The sequence below is a fragment of the Rhinoderma darwinii genome, chromosome 12, assembly GCF_050947455.1.
Source record: "Rhinoderma darwinii isolate aRhiDar2 chromosome 12, aRhiDar2.hap1, whole genome shotgun sequence".
NCBI classification, from domain to species: domain Eukaryota; kingdom Metazoa; phylum Chordata; class Amphibia; order Anura; family Rhinodermatidae; genus Rhinoderma; species Rhinoderma darwinii.
This window is the reverse complement of record NC_134698.1, coordinates 36,071,219-36,084,154: the sequence shown is the minus strand read 5'-3', so window position 1 is coordinate 36,084,154 and position 12,936 is coordinate 36,071,219. Positions and strand designations below refer to the sequence as shown.

The window sequence follows — 12,936 nt, the reverse complement described above, 5'->3', positions numbered from 1 at the left end:
AATCAATGACCTCTTAATTGACAATGATCTCCATGACCTCTGGAGATATAGGGATGGAATGTAACTGTACATTCGATCCCAATCCCAAAAAAGTCATACTCTACGATTTTGGTGTTTTGTTTTTTTTGTGCTGGATAGACTACTTTTGCGTAATGCGACCAATTTGTCTATCAATTTAGGATTTCAACGTGATTATTCATGGAAATTGAATACTTTAACGTTAACAATGGAGAGGTTTCAAGGTCAACATTGTAGACGGCTGATAAAGCTGTCATTCGAGGCATCTGTTGTGGCTTGCAGGCAAAATTCAAAAGATCTGAGGAAACAGAGCTAACCTCTTTAATGAATTAATTAGGAGATTTTGGGGAAAAAAACAGAAGAGTCATTGGATAGTACGCTAGGTCAAATAGAAGTAATTCATGCAAAATTCAAAAATCCCTGATGAAGTCGTCGTATTAAAAACCAACAAGTCTAGAATAATAACTAAACTAAGATGAGAAGGATAACCTAATGCATGATCCACAGGCTATAGTGGATAGATTTGCAGATTACTATAGGGCTCTTTATAAATTAAAAAGTAATGTTCAAATAACTCCTGATTTAGATCTTCGAAGGGATCTTTTATTTGACCAAGATAAACTTGCCTACATTAAATGCAGAACAAGTTCTGCATTTAAAGAGGCTCTGTCACCAGATTATAAGTGCCCTATCTCCTACATAATCTGATCGGCGCTGTAATGTAGATAACAGTGGTTTTATTTTGAAAAATGATCTTTTTTGAGCAATTTATGAGCAATTTTAGATTTCTGCTAATTAGTTTCTAAATAGACAACTGGTTGTGTTTTTTTTTTCTTTTTACCAACTGGGCGTTGTAAAGAGAAGTGTATGACGCTGACCAATCAGTGACCAATCCTTGTCATACACTTATTGTTCCAGACCAGCTTCTTTAACTGCACAATCACACGGTGTGCAGTGAAAGAAGCTGGGCTGTAAAAATGAGAAGGGTATGACGCTGATTGGTCCGCGTCATACACTTGTCTTCACAACGCCCAGTTTGTAAAAAGTAAAAACACGCCCAGTTGTCTAAAACTAATTAGCATAAAGCTAAAATTGCTCAAAAATGATTGTTTTTCAAAATAAAAACCACTGCTGTTATCTACATTACAGCGCCGATCAGATTATGTAGGAGATAGGGCACATATAATCTAGTGACCGAGCCCCTTTAACCCCTTAAGGACGCAGCCACTTTTGGACCAGATGAGACAGCCTAATTTTTTTAAAACTGACGTGGTAATAACTCCGGAATGCTTTTACCTATCCAAGCGATTCTGAGATTGTTTTCTCGTGACATATTGTACTTTGTTAGTGAAAAAATTTGGTCGATAAATGCAAGATTTTTTTGTGAAAAACACCAAAACTTAGAGAAAATTTGCAAAAATTAGCATTTTTGTAAATTCAAATGTATCTGCTTGTAAGACAGTTATACCACACAATGAATTACTAGTTAACATCCCCCATATGTCTATTGTTTGCATCATTTTTTGAACATCCTTTTATTTTTCTAGGATGTTACAAGGCTTATAAGTTTAGCAGCAATTTCTCATATTTTGAAGAAAATTTCAAAAGCCTATTTTTTGTTTTTTTCTTTCTAGGGAACAGTTATGATCTAAAGTAGCTTTGAGGGCCTTATATATTGGGAACCACCACAAATCACCCCATTTTAAAAACGACACCCCCTTAAAGTATTCAAAACAGCATTTCGAAAGTTTCTTAACCCTTTATGCGTTTTACAGGAATTAAAGCAAAGTGGAAGGGAAATTTGCAAATGTAATTTTTTTTTTTTGCAGAAATTAAATTTTTCCTGTAATACTGAGTTGTTGTTTTTTTTTACCAGCAAAACACAACTGAATATTTATTGCCCTGATTCTGCAGTTTTTAGAAATATCCCAAATGTGGCCCTAGTGTGCTACAGGCTTGAAACAAAGGCCCCAGAAGCAAAGGAGCACCTAGTGGATTTTTCGGCCTTCCTGTTCTTAAATTATATTTCGGGCACCATGTCAGGTTAGAAGAGGTCTTGTGGTGCAAAAACAAAGGAACCCCACAAAAGTGACTCCATTTGGGAAATTACACCCCTTGAGGAATTCATCTAGTGGTGTAGTGAGCATTTTGACCACACAGGTATTTCATTAGAATTGGGCAGTGAAAATAAAAAATTACAATATTTTCCAATAAGATATAGCTTTACCTCAGAATTTTTTCATTTTTTTTTTTCAACAAATGAAGAAAAGCACCCCAACATTCGTAAAGCAACTTCTCCGGAGTACGGAAATACCCTATATGTGGTAATAAAGTACTGTATGAATACACATCAGGGCTCAGAAGGGAAGGAGCGCCATTTGGCTTTTGGAGAGCAGATTTTGCTGGATTGGTTTTTCTGCACCATGTGTCGCTTTTGCAAAGCCCCTTTGGTACCAGTACAGTGGAAACTCTCCAAAAGTGACTCCATTTGGCAAACTATACCCATTGAGGAATTCATCTAGGGATATAGTGAGCTTTTTGACCCCACAAGTGTCGCATAGAATTTATTAGAAATGGGCAGTGAAAACGAAAAATTACATTATTTTCCAATAAGACGTAGCATTAGTTCAAAATGTTTCATTTTCTCAACAAATAAAGGAGAGAAAGCACTGTAACATTTGTAAAGCAACTTCTCCGGAGTAGGGAAATACCCCACACGTGGTCATAAACTGCTGTTTGGATACACAGCAAGGCTCCTTCCCTTTTAGAGCCCTATTTGGAGTGGAGATTTTACAAGATTCGTTTTTTGATACCATATTGCATTGAGCTAAGGTACCTGTACAGTGGTACCCCCGAAAAATTACCCCATTTTGGAAACTACATCCCTCAAAGAATTTATCTAGGGGTGTAGTGAGCATGTTGCAGATTGAAAATTGCCGTTTTCCGCAGATATGCCATTTCACTGCCCAATGTATTGTGCCCAGCTTGTACCACCGTAGACACACATCCCATAAATTGTTAAACTGGTTCTCCAGAAGAATACAGTAATATGGCAAACTGCCAGGCTCAATTGGACCACCATTTGGCTTTTGAAGCGCAGATTTTGCTTTGTGTTTTACCTGTATTTCAGCTTATAATGTGGGGGCATATGTAAGCTGGGTGGAGTACATCAGGGTATGTGTAAACTGAGCGGAGTGCATCACGGCATAATAGGATGATGTAATAAAGGGGTGAATGAATAATCCATTGATTGGTGTGGTACGCTTTGAACCAATCCTTTATTCACAGGCCGGGGATTATTGGTTATTATACAAAATATTTGCGCTCCAGTATTGCCTTTTCTTTTACTTCTTCACTAACCCCATAAGCAGTACAAGGCCCTAAAGTTTCCTCATCTCTGCTGCATCTACAGGGTCCACCTGTGGGGTCCAGCAAATGATGATGTGGGGTATTTAGTGAAATTGTATTGGACCTAAAAAATCGGCATCATTGCGTTTTGAGAGTCATAACGTGTTATTTTTCCGTTGACGGAGCTGTGTGAGTTCTTGTTTTTTGTGGAACGAGCTGTAATTTTTATTGGTTCCATTTTGGGGTACATGCGAATACATACATTTTATATATATATATATATATATTTTTTTTTATATCACTATTCAATTTTTTGGGAGATGAGGAAACCAAAAAACAGCAATGCTAGCACGGTTTTTATTTTTTACAGTGTTCTCCGTGCAGTATAAACAACATGTTAACTTTATTCTGTGGGTCGATACGATTACGGCGACACCAAATTTTATATAGTTTTTTTACGTTCCCACACTAAACTCTATTCTAAAAAAAATCATGTTCTAGTGTCGCCATTTTCTAACCACCATAACGTTTTTAGTTGACATCGCTGCGGGAGGGTTTGTTTTATGCGTGACGAACTGTAGTTTCCGTTGGTACCCTTTTGCGTTACTTGCAACTTTTTGATCACTTTTTATTACATTTTTTTTGAGACAAGATAACCAAAAAATAAAATGCTGTCATTGTTTTTTATTAAAAATGTTTACGGTGTTCACTGCGGTAAAAATAATGTGATATTTTTATAAATCAGGCTGTTCCGAACGCAGCAATACCTATTATTATGTATAGTTTTTTTTTCATATTTTCATTTTTTTTTTTTCTAATTATAAAGGAGTTGATCAGGGATACAGGGTGATTTTTGTTTTTATTAGTTAAAACTTTTTTATTTTTTACTTTTTTTCACTTTTTATTTTTTTATTACACTTACCTGGGGACTTGAAGATCTGATCTTCTGATCCCCGGTACAATACACTGCACTACTTATGTAGTGCAGTGTATAGTAACTGTCATTCTTCATCTGACATCGTATTAATTGTCGCACTCAGGACAAATTGGGCAACAAAATGGGATATTTTATTCCTTGTGAAAATCAGAAGTTTTGAGCCAAAACTACATCTTATTGGAAAAAAAATATATATTTTTAATTCACAGCCCAATTCAAATAAATTCTGTCAAAAAACTGTGTGGTCTAAATCGTCACAACACTCATAAATGAATTACTTGAGGGGTGTAGTTTCCAAAATGGGGTCACTTCTGTTGGGTTTCCATTGCTTTGATACCTCTGGGGCTATGCAAATGCGACATGGCACCCGAAAACCAATCCAGTAAAATCTGGGCTCCAAAGAACACATAGCGCTCCTATCCTTCTGAACCTTCCCATGGGCCCAAACGGCAGTTTATCACCACAAATGGGGTATTGCTGCACTCAGGACAAATTGGGCAACAAAATGGAGTATTTTATTCCTTTTGAAAATAAGAAATTTTGAGCCAAAACAACATCTTATTGGAAATTGTTTTTTTTTTTAAATTCACAGCCCAATTCAAATACACGCTGTGAAAAAATTATGGGGTCAAAATGATAACAATAACCATAAATTAATTCCTTGAGGGTTGTAGTTTCCAAAATTTAAACCTATCCAAGCGATTCTGTTTTCTCGTGACACATTGGGCTTCATGTACGTGGTAAAATTTGGTCAATATATTCAGTGTTTATTGGTGAAAAATTGCAAAATGTAGAGAAAATTTTGAAAAAATAGCATTTTTCAGAATTGAACTGCATCTGCTTGTAAAACAGACGGTTATACCACTCAAAATAGTTACTAGTTCAAATTTCCCATGTCTACTTTAGATTGGCATCTTTTTTTGAACATTCTTTTATTTTTCTTGGACCTTACAAGGCTTAGAACATAAACAGCAATTTCTCATATTTTTAAGAAAATGTCAAAAGCCTTTTTTTTAAGGTACCTCTTCAGTTCTGAAGTGGCTTTGAGGGGCCTATGTATTAGAAACGCTGATAAAACACCCCATTTTAAAAACTAGACCCCCTCAAAGTATTCAAAATAGCATTTTTTTTAACCCTTCAGGCATTTCACAGGAATTAAAGCAAAGTGGAGGTGAAATTTGCAAATTTCATTTTTCTTGCTGAAGTTCAATTGTATTCATTTTTTTTCTGTAACACAGAAGGTTTTACCAGAGAAACACTACTAAATATGTATTGTCCAGATTCTGCAGTTTTTAGAAATGTCCCACATGTAGCTATACTGCGCTCGTGTACTAAAACACCAGCCCCAGAAGCAAGGAAGCAAAAAGTGCATTTAGAGGCCCCTTTTTTTTATTAGAATATATTTTAGGCAGCATGCCAGGTTTGAAAAGGTGTTGAGGTGCCAAAACAGTAGGAATCCCCCAATAGTGACCCCATTTTGGAAACTACACCCCTCAAGGAATTCATTTATGGTTGTTGTTACCATTTTGACCGCACAGTTTTTTCACAGCACCTATTTGAATTTGGCTGTGAAATTAAAAAATGTCATTTGTGATCAAAATTTCTTATTTTCACAGGGAACAAAATACCCCATTTTGTTGCCCAATTTGTCCTTAGTGCGGCAATACTCCATTTGTGGTGATAAACTGCCGTTTGGGCCCATGGGAGGGCTCAGAAGGAAAGGAGCGCTATGTGTTTGTTTGGAGTGTAGATTTTGCTGGATTGGTTTTCGGTTGCCATGTCGCATTTGCAGAGCCCCAGAGGTATCAAAGCAATGGAAACCCACCAGAACTGACCCCATTTTGGAAACTACACCCCTCACGGAATTCATTTATGGGTAATGTGACCATTTAGACCCCATAGTTTTTCACAGAACTTATTTGAATTGGGCTGGGAATTAAAACAAAATACATTTTTTCCAATAATATGTAGTTTTGGCTGAAAATTTCTTATTTTCACAAGAAACCAAATACCCCATTCTGTTGCGCAATTTGTCCTTGGTGCCGCAATACCCCATTTGTGGTGATAAACTGCCGTTTGGGCCAATGGGAGGGCTCAGAAGGAAAGGACCACCATTTGGCCTACTGGGGATTTTCTGGTGCGTAGTCCTGTATGCAGAAGCCCCTGAGGTACCAGTACAGTTGAAACCCACAAGAAGTGACCCCGTTTTAAAAACTACACCCTTAAGGCATTCATCTAGTGGTGTAGTGAGCATTTTGACCGGAGACATACACCCCATAAACTGTAATGTGGGTTCTCCTGGGTACGGCAATACCCTACATGTGGCTGTTTTCAGCTGCCTGGGCACACAGCAGGGCGCAGAGGGGAAAGACGAGGGGGGATAAGCTGTGCGGAGTACATCAGGGTAAGTAAAATTGGGGTAAATTATAAACCAAGGGATGTATGATAAATTTTAAAACACTCTTTCATAAAGAGCTCTGGTTTTTCGGGACACGTGTCACATTGATATATTGTGTCCTCCCTTATCCCCCTCTTTGAGCAGACTTTGCACCACTTTTGACTTTTTCCCTTCTTGCCAGTTTGGGGATCTTCTCCTGGAAAGTGTTGCCCTGGTGCGATGCGTGTGGCCTCGCTTCCAGAAGTACTGGGTCCCCCCCCCCCTTCTTGGTCCCTAAAGATTAGGTTCTTGATAATCACCTCTTGAAATTCCAGGAAAGTTCCCGTCTGGCCTGTACATCGACGTAGCACGTACACATTGTACAAAGCCATCGGTATGATGTGCACGGCCAGCTTCTTATACCACACCGCATGGCGCTGTAGGGCTTCAGGACTTGATCTGACAAGTCCACCCCTCCCATGTACCTATTGTAGTCCAGGATGCAGTCTCGTTTAGGTGACTCTGTACTGGTACCGCGTACAGGTACATGGGTACTGGTGTGGCCATATATAGTTGTCAATACAAGGACATCTCTCTTGTCCTTGTACTTGACACACAATATGTTGCTGCTAGATTGTGCCCAGCTCTCACCCCTTCTGAGTGTTTGCCCAAGCAGTGTCTTAGGGAGGCCTCTCAGATTTCTTCTAGCAGTGCCGCATGCCGCAGGACTGGAAGAGAGGCAGTTGAAGAGTGGGACGCTGGTATAAAAATTATCCAGGTAGAGGTGGTGGCCCTGGTCCAGCATTGGGTGCACCAAATCCCACACAATTTTTGCATTAACTCCCAGTAAGGGTGGGCATTCTGGGGGCTGAATACTGCTGTCCTTCCCTTCATATATCCTAAACCTGTAGGTATACCCTGATGCACTCTCGCACAGCTTATACATCTTCACGCCATACCTTGCCCTCTTACTCGGCAGGTACTCGCGGAATTGAACCCTCACTTTAAAACGTACCAGGGACTCATCAATAGAAATACACTTCTCGGGGGTGTATGCTTGGGCAAACCGGGCACTGAAACGGTCTAATAGGGTTCTCCGTTTATACAAAGGGTCAAAACTGGGGTCATCTCGGGGTGGGCACAGCTCATTATCAGTATAATGTAAGAAGTGAAGTATTGCCTTATTTATTTTTTTAGGTTATAGTTCAGTTCTGAAGTTGCTTTGAGGGGCCCATATATTAGAAACCCCTATCAAACACCTTATTTTAGAAACTAGACCCCTCAAAGTATTCACAACAGCATTTAGAAAGTTTATGAACCCTTTTAGGTGTTTCACAGAAATTTAGAGCAAAGTAGAGGTGAAATTTACATATTTTTTTTGTCAGAAAATCCTCTTTATACCATTTTTTTTTTTTAATAACGCAAAAGGTTTTATCAGAGAAACGCAACTTAATAATTATTGCCCAGATTCTGCAGTTTTGAGAAATATCCCACATGTGGCCCTAGTGCGGTCAAGGACTGAAGCACCGCCCTCCGAAGCAAAGGAGCACCTAGTGGATTTTGAGGCCTCTTTTTTATTAGGTACCATGTCCGGTTTGAAGAGGTCTTGTGGTGCCAAAACATTGGAAACCCCCCAAAAGTAACCCCATTTTGGAAACTAGACCCCTTGAGGAATTCATTGTAGTTTTCTTGGGGTGCATGCGACTTTTTGATCCGTTTTTATTCTATTAGGTGGTGTGGTGACTAAAAAACAGCAATTCTACTATTGTTTTTTTATTCAATTTTTTTTACAGCGTTCACCCTGCGCTATAAATGCATATTCAATTTATTCTGCGGGGCGATACGATTATGGAGATACCATATGTTTATAGTTTTTTTTTTTTGTTTTTTTTTTATGTCTTATGGCGTTTGCACAATAATATAAGTTTTGTAAAAAGTCATTCACTTTTTGTGTTACCTTATTCTAAGCGGCAGAACTTTTTTATTTTTCCATTAATAAAGCCGTGCGAGGACTTATTTTTTGCGTAACAAACTGTAGTTTCGATCAGTACCATTTTTAGTTACATGCGACTTTTTGATCTCTTTTTATTCCATTTTTTGGGAGGTGAAGTGACCAAACAATTGTGATTGTGGTACGGTTTATTATTATTTTCTTTTACGGCGTTCACCGTGCGGGATAAATAACGAAATAATTTTGTAGTTCAGGCCGTTACGGACACGGAGATACCAATTATGTATAGTTTATTTGTTTTATGTATTTTTATTAATAATAAAGGACTGATAAGGTAAAAAGGGGGCTTTTTCCGTTTAATACTTTTAAAACTTATTTTCTTATTTTTACACTTTTTTTTAACTTTATTACTTTGTCCCACTAGGGGACTTGAGGACAGGAGGCCCTGATCGCAATTATAATACACTGCACTACATGCGTAGTGCAGTGTATTAGAACGGTCAGTGGTAATGAAGGGAGAAAGGGATGGGAGGAAACCTCCAGCTCACCAGCCTGATACTCCTGTGTTGATAATCGCCCGGATCATCCGCGACGGCACACGGCAGGTAATAGTAGAAAAAACAGAGAAGATCCTTCGATGTGTGGTATGAATCGGAAAAACTCAATTTCCACTTTATTCAGATGCAAGCAGACAAAGCTTAGAAAAAACACCAGGAGGGATAACAAGGTGGTAGGTTATGGCAGTAAATAAGCCTACGCGTTTCAAGCACTGGCTGTGCTCTTAATCATGGCTAGGTCAAGGTTAGAACTGTCAGCTACTCACTGACAGCAAGCATAGTGGGTCCTGACTTTGTCAGGACCCACTAGGCTTCTGTCGATGGCATAGCCGGACGCCATTGTTTGGTGTCCGGTTGCCATAGTCACCATCGCTGGCCGCTATCGTGTAGCAGGCCGGCGATGGCAGCTTAACCCCTAAATAGGCGCGATCTCTATTGAACGCGGCTTTTAAGGGGTTAATAAGCGGGGACACAGCGATCGGTCCCCGCTGTAGGAACTGTGACAGCTGCTGTACGAGTCAGCAGCTGTCACAGCTCCTTCATGTGTTGGGAGGACGGCCAAAACGGCCGTTACTCCCGAGACGTACTATTAGGTCATGGAGCGCGAACGATACAGCTACCATGACCTAATAGTACGTCCAGGAGCGGGAGGGGGTTAAGGCCCAAACTAGGCTGCGTCCTTAAGGGGTTAAAGTAGGACTTTATGTTGATATTATTTTAACCTGCTCAGATTTAGAAGACTCCTTTAGGGCGTTCAAGAAATCTATAGATCAATACACATAGGTTTCCTATTATAAATTAAATGAAAATAAATGTCAAGTTTTGGGAATAAATTGCCCAGATTACCTTAATTGTTTAATAAATAAATACAACCTATATATGGTCAGATAAGGGTTTTACTTATTTGGGAGTTTTTCCTCTCGTATTCATTGTAAGCTACTATAAAACAGAATGCAAACAGACTAAAAGACCAGATTTTTGAAGTATTAACTAAATATAAGGGCGTTGGATTTACTTGGATAGCAAGAATTAATATAATTAAGATGAATATACTTCCCCTTATATTATATACGTTCAGATTCATCCCTCTGTTTCCTAAATCCCTAACTATGCAAATAAATTTTGAAATTTATTTGGGGACATAAGCGAGTGAGAATATCCAATCGTATTATGTTTAACCATATTAATAGAGGAGGTATGCGGGTTCCAAATATAGGGGCCTACCAAATAGCCTCACTATTCGAGCCCCTGAAATTCTATTGGCTTGAATTCACTGATGAACCGTGGGTTCAGCTTGAATGGATACAGCTAGAGAAAGTCCTACTACAAGGGATGTTAATAAACCATTGGTTGTATAGAACTAAAAAGGGAGACATGGATTAGAAACCAATAAGATATCCTTAAGGATGTGTAATAAATATGCTCTAAAGGAGATAGGCCTAAAGATGGAATTGTCTATTATTCAATTGAGGTATTTAAAGGGAACTTTGCCAAATTTCAATTTTGAACTTTGGAAACGAAATGGAATTAATTCCTTGGCAGAACTATGAGTGGGGGGGGGGGGGACCTATGACATTTGTGGAATTGATGGAAGCAAATGTAAAATGCAATGTAAAAGCGAATCTTAAACTCATGTGGTGGGCCTGCCCCACAGTTATACATTTTTGGAAAGCGAATTCCAGTTTAATATCACAGATTTGTATGTGGGATATATCGCCGATACCGGAGTTGGCGATCTTAAAAATGTATTTTAAAAATATCCCTTTTACAATGTAGATGGATAACTAATCAGATTCTAATTGAGCATCCCATTGGAAAGGAGACAAAATTATGAATATTCTAATAGTAATTGGTAAAGAGTACCAGTGCTATACCTACGAAATGTGCTTCGCAGAAATTGGAATACTAAATATGAAACAAACTACTAGAAAATGGGGTAGATGGCTATCTTTGAGGGATTAAAACTCTGGATTATATTGTATTGTGCTCCCCTTTCTTTTCTCTTTTCTACTATGTATTTTTTCCTTTTGGGGGGTGTGGGCGTTGGTCTATGGGAAATATTTAAGAACATTTTTATGCTACTGTCATGTATTTTTGATTTTTATAATATTTTAAAAATATGAATAAAGTTTTTGTAATAAAAAGGTCTAATAGAAAATGAAGCAATATGACTTTTTTTTTTTTTTTTTCCCCAAGAAGAAAATAATCTTACATCAAAGAATTTAAATATGAAGAGAGCACATAAGACAAAAGCAAGGTCGGGATAGGGAGGGGGAACAGACTGTTACAAGAAAGACCGTTAAGGATGATTTATTTTGTCTGAGATTTATAGAAATATAAGCTATGTTTAAAAAAAAACAAGTTGGTGGTAGTCAGGCACCCACAGATCAAATATTGTTTGCCTATTCTCTTTTTACGTTTTTTTTTTGTTGATATATTTTTTTAAATCGTCAACAAATTACCCATTTCTCCTGCTGTCCCATCTTTTTTTTTAACACAACAGGTGAAGTGACCACCCATAAAGATTGGTGTGTCCTACCGAAGGAAGTACATAATTTCTAATTTTTACCATATTATATAATTGGCTATTATTTTTAGCAAACATACTAGCTATTCACAGGAAGGATGAAGTTTGATAGTTTCATTCCCCGTAAAAAGTATAACATTGTCCATTATTACAATAACCTCACTTATGGAAGTAAAACTACCTTTCAGAAGACCTGAAGAATGTAGCCCTGGAATTGCCAACCAAAGGCAGCATTGCCAACCAAATATAGCATACGTATAACTCCTTTGAGGTGATTTATCAATTCCCTATATCTTGGTCAGCTTGGATTTAACTAGTTAGCTAATATCAATTTGAAGGCCTGAGGGATTTCCTTAGAGGCTCTGTCACCACATTATAAGTGCCCTATCTTGTACACGATGTGATTGCCACTGTAATGTAGATTACAGCAGTGTGTTTTATTTAGAAAAACTAAAATTTTGGATGGAGTTATGACCTATTTTAGCTTTATGCTAATGAGTTTCTTAATGGACAACTGGGCGTGTTTTACTTTTTGGCCAAGTGGGGGTTGTGGAGAAAAGTGTATGACGCTGACTAATCAGTGACCAATCTGCGTCATACACTTCTCTCCATTCATTTACACAGCACTAGCAATATAGCTATATCGCTATGTACAGCCATATACACAAACACTAACGTTACTGCAGTGTCCTGACAGTGAATATACATTACCTCCAGCCAGGATGTGATGTGTATTCAGAATCCTGACACTTCTGAATCTTTTCTGTGATTTCCAGCAAGGCAAACGTAATCGTTTTAAATGACAGTTTACAGCGTAATCTCGCGATATTACACTTGCTGTGCTGTAGTGTTGGGATTGTGTTAGTGAAGTGTCAGGATTCTGAATACACATCTCGTCCTGGCTGGAGGTAATGTATATTCATTGTCAGGACACTGCAGTAACGTTAGTGTTTGTGTATGTGGCTTCATATAGCTATATCGCTATGTGCTGTGTAAATTAATGGAGAGAAGTATATGACACTGATTGGTCAGCGTCATATACTTCTCTCCACAATGCCCACTTGGCCAAAAAGTAAAACACGCCCAGTTGTCCATTAAGAAAGTAATTGGCATAAATCTAAAATGGGTCATAACTCCGTCAAAAATGATCGTTTTTCTAAATAAAAAACACTGCTGTAATCCACATTACAGCGCCGATCACATTATGTAGAAGATAGGGCA

At 38.2% G+C, this 12,936-nt stretch overlaps 1 protein-coding gene across 4 annotated transcripts in view; it reads left to right on the top strand.

Annotated features, from left to right (window-relative positions):
• GEMIN2 (gem nuclear organelle associated protein 2) overlaps nt 1-12,936 on the top strand; it is a 160,660-nt gene that overhangs the window by 30,140 nt on the left and 117,584 nt on the right. The window lies entirely within an intron of this gene.